Raw genomic sequence first — 16,734 nt, 5'->3', positions numbered from 1 at the left:
CATTAGTGATATTACCATGATTTGAATCAGCTTTGCTCTTAAATAAAATAAAGCGATATAACAATCCTAGTGAGGTCAAATCCTGGTTTCTTCTCTCCAAGTGGAAAAGGAACCATACCACTGAAGGAGGCATTAAATATGATCAATGTAGGGATGGATCTTATTTCAGAAGGGACAAAAGGGGGAATTGGATGAATATGATCAACACACAAACATATATATCAGTAAAGCTCATTATATTGTATAATCAATATATGCAAATAAGAAAGAAGGAAATCCTCCTTAATTTACTCAAACAAAACAGAACAAAACTTAGTTATGGTGACTTTTCCATTACAATTAAAATGTATTTGTACCTCTCATCTTTAATGATGAGTAACTTTGGGAATACATTTTACTTTGGCAAAAAAAAAAAATTCAAAGAGTAAAATATTAATTCCGCAACTAGAGATTATTTATGTTCAAGGATAAAAATACAGCGATATGCCTTGAATTTTTTTTCAGTGAAATAGGTCATGACTAACATCAATTGAGTAATCACTGTGTGCAGGGCAGTCTACTAAATCCTAACACAAATGTTGAGATGGTAGCATGCTGAAGAGTTCTCTGGGGCTTGGAAGTAAAATGCGGGATATTAGAGGGAGGAAAGGGAGAACAATACAGTGTGCCTGTTCGTGTGTATGTGCACATGATTGAAGGTGCTTGTGGAGGCCGGAAGGACATATTGGAGCCAGAATCACAGTCAGTTGTTAGCCACTTGGCATGGGTACCGGGAGGTGAACTTAGGTCCTCTGCAAGTGATTAAGTACATTCTCTTAACCACGAAGAATTTTTAAAGAAAGGATCATATGGCAGTTTTATTAAAATGCACATTTTGCATTTCTATAAAGCACCCAGATTATGCAATTAGTACTGAGTTGGAACCATAGTCTGATAGCAAGGATCCAGATGGATCATCCATTTCATTCTCATAATAATCCTGTATACTATTAATATCTCTGTTTTTACAAGTAGGGAAATCCATCACAAGGGAGAGTAAATGATTTGCCCAAGCATTGAGGCTAGTATTCTGCCTCCAGAACAATGTGTCTAAGTTGCATTTTTCTAATTAGTAGTTCTAATTACCTAGAGTGCTTTAAAAATGGAGATAGCCCCAGCATAGCAAAAGATTCTCTGAAAATGGGCTCAAGCATCAGTGTGTATGTCTAGGTGACACTTATGTAGATCATTCCTTTTCTTTGACAAGTAAGGGAATGAATAGAAGTTCCCCCAAGAGGAACCCTAGATTCCTACATACAATTGGGCTCTCTCAACATCCTATCCTTGAGTGGGAGGGCACTCAACCAGCTCCACCCTTTCCTGTGAATCTATGAGGTGGCAATTTCTCTGGAGGATGGAGAAAGGTGTTCCTCAGTGGTGTGACCATTGGTAAGGTGCTCATGCTCCTATCAAGGAACCCCTTATCCATGCTCTTATAAACAACCCCAATAAAAATAGACTGTAAAAGGGGACATGAAGAGCTGGGCACAGTGGCACATGCCTGTAATCCCACCACTTTGGGAGGCAGAGGCTGGAGGATCTCTTTGAGTTCGAGGCTAGCCTGGTCTGCAAAGCTAGTCCAGGAAAGCCAGGACTATACAGAGAAACCCTGTCTTGGAAAACAACAACAAAAACAAAATCCTTGCACCCAAAGAACCCTGACTTAGACTGATTATAGACTCATTGAAAGAATGCACTACAAACACCTCTAGGTTCATCTAATACAGGGCTTTCAAAGAAGTCTCTGAAATCAATAGCTTAGATCTTTTTTGGAAACATGTTAGAGGTGCAAATCCTGGGATCTGTCCTAAACCTACTGAATCAGAAAATCTAGGGGCGATATCCAGCCCTTAGGCTTGACAAGCTGTTCCGATGAATTTGATACACATTAACATTGGAACAACATTGTTTTATTACTTCTTTTACTTGACACAGGAAACCAGAGGTCCAGAAATGAGAGGTAACTCATGAAAAGTCACTGAGCTAGTGGGTGGTAGCTCTTCAGCCCTAGGACCACAACTCACAGGTTTAGTTATTAATCAGTTATTTCTATTTTATTCTACCCTATTCTATTTTTCTTGAGACAAGTCCTCAAGTAACTCAGGCTGGCTCCAACTTTCTACATAGCCAAGGATGATCATGAACTCCTGATCCTTGAGAAAAGTGTATGATTCAAAAATAAAAATTGCTTTTTGAAGGGCAAGGATGTCAAGCAAGGAGCAGAGCAAACAAAACTAAAGCAATAGGAATGGACAGGCACAGTCTAGGAAGAGTGTGTGAAGATTCCAAGTAGAACTGGGGATTCACACAGGGGCTCTGACTGAGGACAGATTGCCACAGGGCTCTGAATGGCAAACCGAGAGTCTGGTCTGTATCCTTCAGATGAGTGGGGATGCTGTGAGATAATTTGGGGAGGTCAATGAGACCATTCACAGTAGAGAGACTTAGGCTTTTGTCAGGAGGCCGCGGCCACAAAAAGCAAAAGCATGCAAAAGTCTAAACCAGGCTAGTGCAGGATCTCCTCCAGAAGAGCAAGGAGCATAGACTAGGAGTACCAACCAGCACTGAGTGACAGAAATGCAGAATGTCAAGAACTACTCGAAATCCCCTGAAGTAGAATCTGCATTTTAATGAGACACCCCCCCCAGCTCCATCTTAGAGCTGTAGAGGCACAGACAGGTGATCGACCCCTGAGCTATATCCTTAGCCTTAGCAAGATCCTAGATGATTCATAAACACATTTAAATTGGAGGAGAGCTAGTTTGGTACACGGTGGTTGGTGGCTGGATACTTCTAAATGACAAATTTATTTCTCACAGTTCAAATGCTAGGAATACCAAGACCATGTCATCAGCAGCTTTGGAGTCAGTGAGGCCCTGTTTTCTGGTTCATAGGCAGCTATCTTCTACCTATCTCTTCACATAGTGGAAGGGGTAAGAAAATTCTATGGGTTCTCTTTTATAAGAACACTACCTTAGTTAGGGTTTCTATTGTTGCAATGAAACACAATAACCAAAACAACTTGAGGAAGAAAAAGTTTATTTGGCTTACAGTTTTATATCATAGTCGGGCATTGAAGGACATCAGGACAGGAACTCCAACAAAGCACGAACCTGGGGGCAGGAGCTGATGCAAAGGACATGAAGGGGTGCTGCTTACTGACTTGCTCCCCATGACTTACTCAGCCCGCTTTCTTACAGAACTCAGAACCAACAGTCCTGGGTGGCACCACATACAATGGTCTTGGCCCTTTCCCATCAATCACTAATAAAGAAAATGCCCAACAGGCTTGCTACAGCCAAATCTTATGGAAGTATGTTCTTAAAAGGAGTTCCTCCTCTCTGATGACTTTAGCTTGTGTCAAATTGACATAAAATATTTTCCTGCACAAACACTAATCTCATTTATATACGAAGGTGAAATGAGGGAAGTAGCAATGCCATAGTAAGATTTGCTGCAAGCAAGGTCTAGTGGGAAGAGAGCTGGGGCGAAACAGAATATTTGATTAGTCTCATAGAATCTTCCTCCAAGGGAAAGTAGATAAGAGAAGGCAAACTAGGGTAGTATGAGGAGTCTTACTTGAGATGTTTCCCTCTGAAATGAGCCCTATGTTTGTTTTTTTTCTTTTTATTTATTATTTATTACAATTTATTCACTTTGTAAACCAGCTGCAGCCCCCTCCTTCATCTCCTCTCAGTCCCATCGTTCCTTCCTTCTAGTCTCTTCTCCCCCTATGTCCCTCCCCAAGTCCACTGATAGGAGAGGTCCTCCTCTCCTTCCATCTGACCCTAGCCTATCAAGTCTCATCAGGACTGTCTGCATCATCTTCCTCTGTGGTCTGGTGAGGCTGCCCTGCCCCTCAGGGGGAGGAGATCAAAGAGCCAGCCACTGAGTTCATGTCAAACACAGTCCCTCTTCCCATTAATAGGAAACCCACTTAGACACTGAGTTGCCATGGGCTACATCTGTGCAGAGTTTCTAGGATATCTCCATGTATGGTACTTGGTTGGCGTATCAATCTCAGAAAAGACCCCTGGGCCCTGATTTCTTGGTTCTTTTGCTCTCCTTGTGGATCTCCTGTCCCCTCCAGATCTTACTATCTCCCCCTTCTTTCATAAGATCCCCTCTGCCCAAGGTTTTTATGAGTCTCAGTATCTCCTTTGATACCCTGCTGGGTAGAGTCTTTCAGAGGCCCTCTGTGGTAGGGTCCTGTCCTGTTCCCGTCTTCTCCCTCTTCCGATGTCTGGAAAGCAGATAAGAGAAGGCAAACTAGGGTAGTATGGGGAGTCTTTCTTCAGATGTTTCCCTCTGAAATGAGCCCTATGATTTCAACAGGCAAGAAAATCCATTTAAAATAGAGTGATAAGGATACCATAGATAACCATAGTCACACACACCCCACACACACACATGCACATACATCCCAGGAGGGCCACAGGTATATGGAGTTCTTATATTAGCACTGAATCTGTTCTAAGCCCGTAACACCCTAAAAATGTGTAAGTGAGAAGCAGGAAAGTTATGCCTCATCACACAGGAGGACAAGAAAGGCCTGCCTGAAAAGGTGGCAGAAGTTGTCTCCTGTGCCAATGAGTTCAAGGCTCTTCCCCAGTTTTATTTTCTAGTAGATTTGGTGTGTCTCTTTTTATGTTGAAGTCTTTCATCTACCTGGACTTTAGTTTAGTGCAAGGTGACAAATATGGAAATATTTGCATTTTTCTACATGTAGACATCCAGTTAGACCAGCACCATTGGTTGAAGATGCTATTTCTTTTCCACTGTATGGTTTTGGCTTCTTTGTCAAAAATTAAGTATCTATAGGTGTGTGTGTGTGTGTGTGTGTGTGTGTGTGTGTGTGTGTGTGTATTTCTGGGTCTTCAATTCAATTCCATTGATCCACCATTTTGTTTCTATGTGCCAATACCATGCCATTTTTATTACTGTTGCTTTGTAGCACAGTTTGAGATCAGGGATGGAGATACCACCAGATCTTTTATTGTACAGGGTTGTTTTAGCAATTTTGGGTTTTTTGTTTTTCTATATGAAATTGAGAATTCTTCTTTCAAGGTCTATAAAGAATTGTGTTTGATGGGAATTGCAGTGAATCCATAGATTACTTTTGGCAGGATGGCCATTTTCACTATGTTAACCCTACCAATCCATGAGCATTGGAGATCTTCCCATCCCATAGGCATCTCAGTCTCAATGTGCCTTCCCTACTAAGGGGAACAGTGGCTGTCTCTGACATGGACTCAGTGGCCAGCTCTTTGACCACCTACCCTGGGTGTGAGGCAGCCTTCCCAGCCAGGCTACAGAGAAAGAATACAGCCAGTCCTGATGATACCTTATAGGCTAGAATCAGATGGAAGGGGAGGAGGACCACTCCTATCAGTGGACTGGGGGAAGGGCATACAGGGAGAAGAGGGAGGGAAGGAGGGACTGAGAAGAGATGAAGGAGGGGGCTACAGATGCAAAGTGAATAAATTGTAATAAACAATAACTTAAAAAGACAAAAATGTGACAGAAGAAAGAAGGAAGTTACAGTTTTTGAGAGAAATAAGGAAGCAGGCAGGTGGCAAGCAAGGACCAACATGTACATATGCAGGGAAATGGAAACTGAGTGGTGTGTCCTTTAATAGTGTTGGTTAACTGGTTAAGAATATGGAAGGGAAAATAAGAAGAAATGGAAGGGGAGAGAAAGAAGGCAGGTAGAGATGTAGGTGGGAAGAGAGGATGAGGAAATGAATCTCCCAAACAAAGCAACCAACATGTTTAATATGGCAAACCTATGTAGGGCCTACACAAGTTGTCTGCTTTGTTACTGATTTCTACCTATCCAGTTTGAATTTTTAAAATTTAAACAAGGTTTTAAAATGTATTACCCAGAAACAAAAAATTATAATCATTTCCAACAATTACATTTTTGAGTAGTTAATGAAATTCTTTTAAACGACACCACATTCACAAAGTCTCAGGGGACAAATATGAAATACAATTATTGAAATGCAATTTCCAGAATATTTGAATATCTTACTTATAAAAATTTATGAGAATCCCATAAAACTGAAACAAAAACTAAATGAAAAGCAAAAAGCAATTCTGTTTTTACACCAAAGATTTAAATATTAATTAGTAGCACTGGAGGCAAAGCAAAGCTTAGGAAAAGACAGCTTTAAATTCCATGTACATAAACACAGGAGAGTCAGTCATTAATTTTTCTAGCTGCTGCAGTCAGGAGATCTGGCCCTGCTTCTTGCCTGGGCAAAGTGGGAGAGCTGGTCCTGATGGCACAGTGTTGTAGGAATCTAATAATATTTACTATTGATATATCTTCTGGCAAAGCTTGCTGTTAATCCTAAACAGCTATGTACCCAAATCACCACACAGACACTGGGATTTATTTAATTAACCTAGAACACAATGCTGGGCAATAGTTACTCCTTAAACCTCCATGCCCTCATAGTTTCCTAACATTTAGGTTTTCCACATTATACTTGCTTTTACTGATATATTATACCCAGTCTATGTCGTTCCAAGATTTGTCCTCCAGCTTTGCTCCTAGCTCTTCTCTCACTTTTCTCCTCCCACTCATTTCATGCCCTCTGGCTACTCCCTTTGCACAACATTGTGGCTAGTTGTTTTATTTTGGCCTGTTTACACAGTTGAGACAGAATGCTCAAATGCAATACCCGGATTGAAACCAGAGAGTGGGGGGGGGGAGAAATCAGCATTTGAATGAACAAGGGTAAGGTGTATACATTTCAAAAGGACATTATACCAACAGCACAGTCACAGGAAAACTGGTGGGCTGACCAACTCAGCCACCACCTAGGCTCAGATCCAAGGCTTTGAGTTGGTTCACCCCAAAATCTACCTCATCTATGAACTGCTAGAGCACACACAGGTCCTACAGAACCAAATCTACTTGATCCTCACAACACAAGGCAACCAACAGGCTATTTGAGGGAAGCCCAGGTGAGGATCCAGTATTGAAAGTGTAGCAGAAGCCTTGAAGTGTAGCAGAGGTCTTGAACCAGGTGAATGACTCATTGCTTCAGATATTTGCCAGTAAAGCTGTTTGGGCAAAAGGGTGTGTATGTAGGCTTTTTGTTATTTCTGTTGTTGGTGAGGTCTAGTTTTAGGCTATGGTGGTCTAATAAGATACAAGGGATTATTTAGATCTTGTGCCTGTTGAAGCTTGTTTTGTGCCTGACTATGTGATCAATTTTGGAGAAGGTTCCCTGAGGTGCTGAAAAGAAGGTATACTCTTGAAGAAGGTCGCAGGTGCATGTGCACAACGGCCGGTGTGTGTGTGGAAGTGTGCCTTGAAGGACAGGGTGCTGTAGCATGTAGATGCATGGAAGGATGAAGCTTAAGCACAGGAGGGGGTGCTGCTGCTGTCAGCAGGCACAATGTGCGTGTGCAGGTGCCCTGAATACCTCAGTGGCCTACAGGCCTGTAGTACTGTCCTCCTGGTATTAGATCTGTCTGGGCTCCAGGAATTGTTTGCCTGGGCTCCACTGGGAGACCCACAGAACAGAGGTTAAAATGTTGAGAATGCTGTTCCAAGGATCCCTAAGTGACCTACAGTGGGGGTGTAGGTGGGAGGGATCTGATGTCTGGCTGCTAGTGTAGAGGGATCCTGGATATGGGGCTCTGGACATACTTACTTGAAGGCACACTCACTCACTTGCAGGCCTAAATGGAAAAAAAAAAAAAGGGATCCCCCTGCTCTCTACTCTGAGATTTGGGCTCACAGGGACAAATGAGAGTGTAAGAGAACCTTCAGCTCAGTGGTGTCCACTCTTTGGATGCCAGGCATGGAGACCCTTACTTGGGGTAGCCTCCTCTGCCATCTCAGTCACTGAGCAAGGAGGCTCCTACTTGGGCTAGCTGTAGCTCCGCCCCACCTGCAAATCTGGGAGGCCCATACAGCTTCTGCCCCCCTTCTCAGTCACCAATAACGGAGGCTGCTGCTAGGACTAGCTGGTCCTGCTGTAGTGGCAGACCTAGGAGGCCCGAACAGCTCCCAGCCGCAGCCACAGACCTGGGAGGCAGGCCTCTGCCTTCTCAGTCACTGAGCAAAGAAGCTCTTTTTTGGGGCAACCCCTGCCGCCTCCACCAAGCAGGGAGGCCAGTGCTTGAGGCAATGGGAAGTGCAGGGAGATTGAATATTCACCACTTTTAGTCCCTGGAGGTGTCCAAGGGTGACCTGGGTCCAAACTGTCCCAGCTAACTGCTTGTCTTCTCTCACCCAGGAAGCCTCAATATGAATGTTCTGGCTATAGCTGCCCCTCCACTCACCAATTTCCGAGTTTCGGATTCTTTGTCCCTCAGACATGGTGCATGCTGGTCACTGCCATCTTGGACTTCTTGAAGGGCTGGATTAACAGCAAGTTCTGAACTAATGACCATAGATACCGGGGGGGGGGGGGGTGGATCACAAACCTCATGAATTAGATTCCTAAAGAAACTGAAATCAGTTCTAACCCCTTTAAAAGAAGCTTCCCAAAGCCTTATGTACTTCAATTGACATTTGTCACAAGCTCTTCATAACGTCACCCAGCAGTCACATAACTAAATTGCAAGAAATGAAAAGAACAGGCAAAATCAGTCCAACAGAATTGTAAAAGAGAGTTTTTTACTAACACTTCAATTTTAGTACATACTGTCCAATGTTTCTTGGTCTTTTGGCTAAGACCAATCATCAGTACGACATCTACTCGTAGTGGTAAGCATGGGGTAACTATTTTAGAAAACAGAAGCAATTAGTTCAACAGAAAAAGCAATTGCAAAATGCAATATGTCAAACTCCTTCAAAAATTTTTAAGTAACCTTTATGTTTTGAGGTATTTTTAGAAAACAGTATACCAAAACCTGTATATACTTGATCCACTATGCTCTAGTGATAAATCTTGCAAATCCACGGTATCATCATCATAATCACCATCTTCTGGCTAGGTCCACTTTCATGGCAGAAAGTGATTTTGCCCATACTTTATTATCTTCAAGCGAACAGAATATTTGTAAACATACTTGTCAGGCAGTGGGGGTCACACCCTCTCTGGCACTAAATAGGGATGGTTCATATGAAAGCATCATTGTATTATTTGGTTCTTTGAAGATAAGATATAGCATTGATCTAGAAAAGTAGACCAGTTCAGACTCTAGCTGACTTGCTTGGGTACTTACCAGGTCTTAACGCTCCAAACTTGACACATTCCGCATACAGCTATGGCTCTTGTCTAGATACTATTGCTGCTCTAAGCTCTGGAATATCCTGTCTGCTAAGAATGTGTTTTTCAGGGGTCTCAGGCCATGCTAGACAGTCTTCACTAACACTATGACTCACGGTGGAAGAAGCCTTCCTTGGTCCACGCACTATGTAAGTTTGACCTCTAGAGAAGCTGAAGACTGTGGCAGTTACAGCTGCATGAACACTTAGTGCCCACCCAATTTCTCCTAATAAGAAAGCTGAACGTCAAGGCTTACTGGACTTTCCTGGCTGCCAACACTGCACAGCTGATGTCACATGTTGGTGACGGGGTAACTATGCACACTGTGTTGCATCATGGTGACGGGGTAACTATGCACCGTGCATACTGCTGCGCTGGGAGATGGGAATTGAAAGTGTGGACATACTCTCCAGACACATTATCCAAGTGCCTCTGCCAGCACTAATTTAATCTGTATTACTTCAATTTTACAAGTCATAACATTAGTATACGAGCATTTCTGAGTTTTGTTTAAATTCTAAACATCATACTGGCTTTTGGGTACTGGGCACTTTTGATGGTAAGCACAACACTGTCTGCGACCCTGGCATTTCCTCCCTCTGAAGTGTACTCCATCTCTTCCAGTCACAGCAATGGACGTTTTAGGATGATGTACACAGTAGCCATTCTAGCAGGGCTAGAGAGCAAATGTGGACATACTCTTTTAGTCTAAGAGAACTTCTAAAATGTTGATATGGCTTAAAGGCCAAATGTTAGTTTGCTCAGATTGGGGAGAATGGAGATTGGAGAAATTCCTACCCTCAGAATCCCACTGGTATGCTAAACTGGTGAGTAAGAAGTAGCAGGTGAACATGGGACATTTACATTTTTTAAATATGCACGTGTAAGGTGACCCCTGATCAGACAATCAGAAATCTGAAATGTTCCAAAACCATAAACTTTTTGAGTGTTGTATCTGCATATCTGTTTTTATTACAGCACTGTTCACAGTAGCAGACTCATGCAATCAGCCCAGGTGTCATCAACAGGGAAAACGTGGTATACATAAATAACCGAGTATTATTTGACTATGAAGAATGAAATTATATCATTTGAAGGAAAATGAATGGTACTGAAAATCATCATATTAAGCGAAAAATTCCAGGCCATGTAGGAAAAATATGGGGAAATGTAGTCTTAATTTTAGAAAAGACTTGAAAGTAGGAGGGGTCCTACTTGGAAGAGGAAGGAGATCAAACGGAAGGAGAGAAGATGAGACAAAGTAATGGAGGTGGGCAGTTAGCATATGATCACTCACACAGAATTTAACAATGAAATCCATCATTTTTTATAATCAACATACACAAATTTTAAGTTTTGGGTTTTGAAACAGTTCAGATTTGAGTTAGGGATGTTCAAGTAGTGGAGTCTATACAAATATTCAAAAAGCCTTCCAAACTCCCAAATCTCAAATGCTTAGGGTTTCCAGTATTTCAGATAAGGAATATTCAACCTGAAATAAATCTGTATTTTAGGAAATTCAGATAACATGGACATGAGAAAACACAAAATTAAATATTTTATAAGGGCATCACTCTAAGATAGTACTACCAATACCTAGGATAACATCCCTATTTATTATTTACTCACTATGCAAGTATCTACCAAGCATTTATTATGATACTACAGCAATCATAAAGTAACCACAATTCTAATGGAGCTTCATTTATCGATAGGGAAGTCTGATAGTGCCCTTGCTTTTTCGGTGACTAGCATACCAAGTACACTTTTTTTAATTGAAACTAGAGCCTATAGAAAAATAGATGTCAAAGTGCAGTTGTAACAGCAGCTTATAATTTGAAAATGCAAATTCCCAGGCTCTCCCACAGAGCACCTGAAGGAGACACTGGAGTTTGGGCATCACAGTTTATGCTTTCATCAACATAGATGATTTCGGTGCACAGTAAAGACTGGTATCCATTAGTGCAGAAAAGCACAATTTGCACCTGGCTCTTCTCAGTCTCTGATAAACTCTGAACATACTTTAGGTCTTTTAAGTAGTCTTTCCTGCACAGTTAAATGACCGACTCCTGGGTTGTCCTAGAGCTGTGGCTATGTCACCATTTTATTCATTTACTCTATTACCAGTCATTTCTCCATGTTTTTGTTGGAGTTGAACATCATTTTTTTCTCCAAAAATTGGCTTTAAATACTCATCAGGGTGGGTGCCACATGAAAGAGATGGGGTAAAAGCTTGTTAAAGTTGCCCTGAGAGACATAAAAGGGGGGACCTATGTGACAAGGCCACAAGGGTGTCCCATTCCTACCACAGAACAAGGGAGTAGAGTCTCTCTGGGGGGTCTCGGGGTTATGTAGGAGCCCTTCCCCCCTTGGAGGTAGATTATTTGGGAGGAACTGAAGAGCAGCTCCCAAGGTGGCAGGGGCAGGCAGAAGCAGGCATCATCTTCCTCAGTGGCACTGCTGGGACTCCGTGGTACTACTGTGGCCAGAGTCCCTTCTGGGCTAGCTGGCTAGGGTTCTTCAGGCCTGGGGATAGGTTGTCGAACATCCAGGCCGTACAGCAACTGAAGAGGATGGCAACACCCTTGATGAAGGTCCACAGAATACCCTACGTCACCACCATGGCCAGGGGACCTTTCAGGCCTCCAGCTCAGGAACATCATTTTCCTACTGTTCTTTTTCAGTGTTACTCTAGGCTTTATCACAAGCACATATAAATAAACAACATTTTGCATTTGAAGACACAAACTAAAATAGGTCAAGAGGACTGACAGTCTAGTCTCAGGGATAGAGCATGCAAGATACATTCCAGGTGAGCACATATCTGTCTCCTTTACCCTGAACATAAACGCAAGGTGTCCTCAGAGCTGTTATGTCTACCTTAGCTGCTTTATAAAGGAGACGCCAGAAGGCAAAAGAGCAGCTGTTGTTCTGCTGCATTTCACATTTTCTCCTTGAGTGAGACATTTTAGAACAGGTTCTGATTTGGACACATGAAATTACTAGGCACGGGTGGGACTTACCAGACTGGGGGTTTCAGTTTGAACAGCCTCTCTGCTGCATGGACAGCCTTCCCAATATCACTTGCCAGCATGCTGACGGTGAAGAACTGGCCTACATCCCAGTAATTTTTCATTTTCTCCAGGCTCCCTTTTCTTCCCAATAAACTGTTCAGCGGGACACCTTAAGAATTTGAATTTTGGTATCATGAAAGAACTTGCTAGTTCTGCCATATTATACAAGACTTTAGGAAAAGGACAAGCAGGCATTTCATGTGGCTGCTGTGTCAGGTACGCTATTGGAAAGTAACTGAAAAGTTATCGCTAGAACATACATAATACATATGTCAAGTCTCACTATGTAGGCTTGGCTATTTGTAAGTCACTATGTAAAACAGGCCAAGCTCAGGGAGATCCACCTGCCTCTGCCTCTTGAGTGCTGTGAGTAAAGATGTCTATCACGATGCTCAGCAAATTCAACAGAATTTTTTAATGTTCAACTTGTATAACCAAAGCATAAACATCTGCAATAATAAGCAGTTTTACCTATTCTCCTTAGTTCCATTGAAGTTTCAAACCGTTGTCCAGCAACTATCAGCAAAACTGCAGGGTTAATTCCCGAATAAAGAGATGACTGCAGTTCAAACCCTTTGCGATACCTATAATTATAGAACCACCAAATTCTTAGTACATCATCTTATTTCAGAATGAAATGTGCAGACGATAACATAAACTACCTTCTCATGAAAAGAATTACTACGCTAATGTTTTATAGTTCCTCCCCTAACCCTGACAAACAGGTACACAGAGCATCGGTGTTTTGATGATGTTTGATGATGAAATAGCAATATAATACCTTACATCAAGAAGTTCTTAGATTTCATCCTAAGGCTTATATTTTGATTCTGAAAGCCTATATTGACTAGATAAATAGGGAAATCATATGAAAGCCTACAAGAGAAATATAAAAATCCATTATAATCCTCACAGATGACCATAAATAGGTATCTAAATCTCATTTTAAGTTAAACTCTCAGTATACACTGGATACTTTTATTTTATAGAAACAGCATCAATCATGGGTCATTTCTTTACGACATTTGCTTGCTTGCTTACATTATCACAACACTGAATCACTTCTTCATGTATGAAGACAATGTTTGAATCTCAGATACTACATGGCAATCAATGCAAATGTACAAGGGAGGTAAGGCGCATGAAATCTACCCCATCAGGGTAGGGAATGAGATAAAAACTAGGAGTATCGTTTTATTGGAATCTAGAGCCTGGAGTCTGTGGGAACCCAGAAACTTTTCTGAAGCTGTGTGTCCTGAGTTCGGACCTGATGTTCCCCAAAACTACCGTGGGGCTTCCTCCTGATGGGCAGACCCAGTCTTTGGTGTTTTGGGGTCCACAGTTCAGTCTGGGTTGGTGAGCAGAGCACGCAGGCACAGGTGAGTAGTTCTATGCTGGTGACTGGGTGCCTGCAAGAACCTGAGTTGGGGGTTGGCTGAGTGCCCTGAGGTCAGACCTGATGTTTCTCTCACCGTGGGTTTTTCTCCCAACAGGGAAACCCAGTCTCTAGTGCCCTGGGGCTCACAGTTCTGTCTTGGACAGTTAGTCGGGCATGCAGGCAGGTCTCTGGGCAGGTAGTTGAGTGCCTGCTGGACACCGACACCTTTTCCTGGGATTGTCTGGGTGACCTGAGGTTGGTCCTGATTGCTTCCTTCACCGTGAGATATTCCCTCAACTAAAAAAACCCAGTCTCTGGTGTTGTGGTACCCACTGTTCAGTCTAAGATGGTGATCAGAGCAAGTAGGTGTGTGGACCTGGGCTGATGACCAAGGGACTTCTTCCGGGATTTATCTGGGTGACCTGAACCTGAGTGCTTCCCACACTGCGGGGTTTCCTCTCACGTGAGAAATACAATTTCTGGTGCTTTAGGGCCCAGAGCTCGGCCTGTTGGTCACTGTGTAGTCACTGCCATCCTGCTCATAGACACAGTATGCTCTGCGAGCCACCATCTTGGATTTTCCCACAATATTATTCTTTCAAATAAATGCTACTAATACTTATGTTCATGCATATAGAAGCCTGGAAGAATATACATTAAACTCTTTAGAAAACACCTGTGAGGGTTAATATAAAGTGGTACTTTCATGCTTTGTTCACTAGTCTAGTGAATCTTTTAAATATTTTGTACGGGCAGGCCACTCAGCCCAAACTGGGCTGAAACTCATGAGGCAGTCCCAGGCTGGCTTCAACCTCATGGCAATCCTTCCGCCTCAGCCTCCCAAGTTCTGAGATTACACGTGCCAGCTACTACACCAAGCTTTATTTTAGTAAATCAATAAAGAAATTACACTTCTTAATTCCTTGGTACTTTTATAGCAGGTTTTATGTTCTCTTTCCTAAAGACCTATACCTCAAGAACCTACTTCATCATCTAAGAAGAAAAAGTTCCTAAATAGTCTTTCTCAAGTAGAGATCCACAATACAATTAAACCCCAGAGAACACCACTACATAGTTTGCATGACTATTGTCTAAATTCTAGCCGAAAGAATTTTATTATGTCATATAAGTAGATACCATGGGGCATCAAGGCTTAATTCTCTTGTTGGAACTCAATCCAGGTTGAGAAGCGCTAGACACTTGGCATCCTTCTGGAAGCCTGTAGAAGCCTGTAATAATTAACCCTATTTTTCTGCCCCCAGCCTTTTTTTTTTTATCTTCTACCTCAGTCTTGTTTTAATGTATTTAGGTTCCATTTCCTTGTCATATAGTATCTAAATTAACCAGACTGCAAAATAGATTGCTCTTTGCATAGCCTACCATGATATTCTTTAACTATTAGGGCTAGCAGACAGCAAACCAACTCAAATTTACAAAGTTACTCAAATTTACTTAGATAATTACTAATGTCTCTATTAAGAATGAGATATAAAATTTCTACATATTACTACTCAACGTTTGCAGGATGAAATAATCAGGATTTTGCAAAGAATGTACTTATCTCAGCTGAATGCTTAATTATTGTTGAGAATTCAAGTTGCGCTATTTTTTTCTGGACTAGTTATACTAATATTTCCTTTTGAGTTTTCAAGTTTAAATTATTACTATTAACTTAAACTTACCCTTATTAAACAAAATGCCTTTTAAATAAAGGCAAAACAAAACAAAAATCAAGCACCTGAAAAAATGAGAAGCCACGAGATTTTGAGCTTAAACGTCACTTTAAGACAGGTACCAAAGAGCTAATTGCTTCAGCTAATCAGCTTTCAGATTTGCTTATCATTTTTAGATACTAAGTACCTAGAAACCAGCCTTACAGAGAAAAACTCCTGTGTTTAATCAGTCAGCAACATCAGTTTCTGATACTAAGACCAGTTTACAATGAAGAGAAAGTAAAGATAAGAGTGGGTCTTAACCTTATTAGAAATACATAGGGGTCTTCAAAAGTTCAGGAATCCAGGATGCACCACAGGTCAATTACATGTGAACCTCCAGAGAGGAGTCTTAAACACCCATGCCTTTTACCCTGCACATTCAGTATCTGCACTACTGCTAAGTCTATGGAACAGTTCTCAGCCTTATTATTTGATCTCCACATGCATTTGACTTGCTGTGCATTTGACCTTTGAGTGCACTTGACAACTGTGGCTCTTTTCGTTCATTTGATTAGCAGGACACTGCATTTACCTGGTATTCTTCTTCTTATAGCTTGATTCCTACCTATCTCTCTCACCTTTTAACAATGGAGTTATCTCCAGAAACAAACCTGTGGCTTTTCTCCTCTGTATCAAATACATCAGATTTATGATACAATCTGGTTATATCATGAGTTTTCAAACCATTTTAACAACCATCAAATTTCTATTTCTGGTTCAAATCTTTCCCCTAAGCTCCAGATTTATATTTCTACTTGCCACCTAAGCATGTCCTTTGCATGTACACCTCAAATCATTCGATCATAGTATCATGCATATTCTTTCCCATCTTGCTTAATGATTAGACCATTATCCTTTTTAGGCTAAAAAGTAACATCGGTCATGCTTGGTGTCCTCTAATACTGTTTTTTTTTTTTCATCAAGCAGATGCCACCGGCTTTTATTTCAAACCATATCTGAAATTAGTCCACTCCTCATGACTTCCACAGTTACCACCATAGCCCAAGACACTGTCATTCCCCACCTTCTCCCTTCCTTCTCTACCATCTATTCTTAACACACAGGTCATCAAGCCTGCAACAATTTCATGTCAGGTAACATCTCTAATGTAACTTCTCCTAGGGCAAACTGGGCGTGGTTGTTATGGGTATAATCCCAGCACTCAGAAGGCTAAAGCAGGGAGGAGTATGGTAAATCTGAGGCCCGAAGTACATAGTGAGACTTTGTCTCAAACAATGACAACAATAACAACAACTCTTCAGGGGCTCTTAGCTTCGAAAAAGCATCATTTC

The sequence above is a fragment of the Meriones unguiculatus genome, chromosome X (genome assembly GCF_030254825.1).
Source record: "Meriones unguiculatus strain TT.TT164.6M chromosome X, Bangor_MerUng_6.1, whole genome shotgun sequence".
Taxonomy (NCBI): Eukaryota; Metazoa; Chordata; class Mammalia; order Rodentia; family Muridae; genus Meriones; species Meriones unguiculatus.
This window is presented reverse-complemented; position numbering follows the sequence as displayed.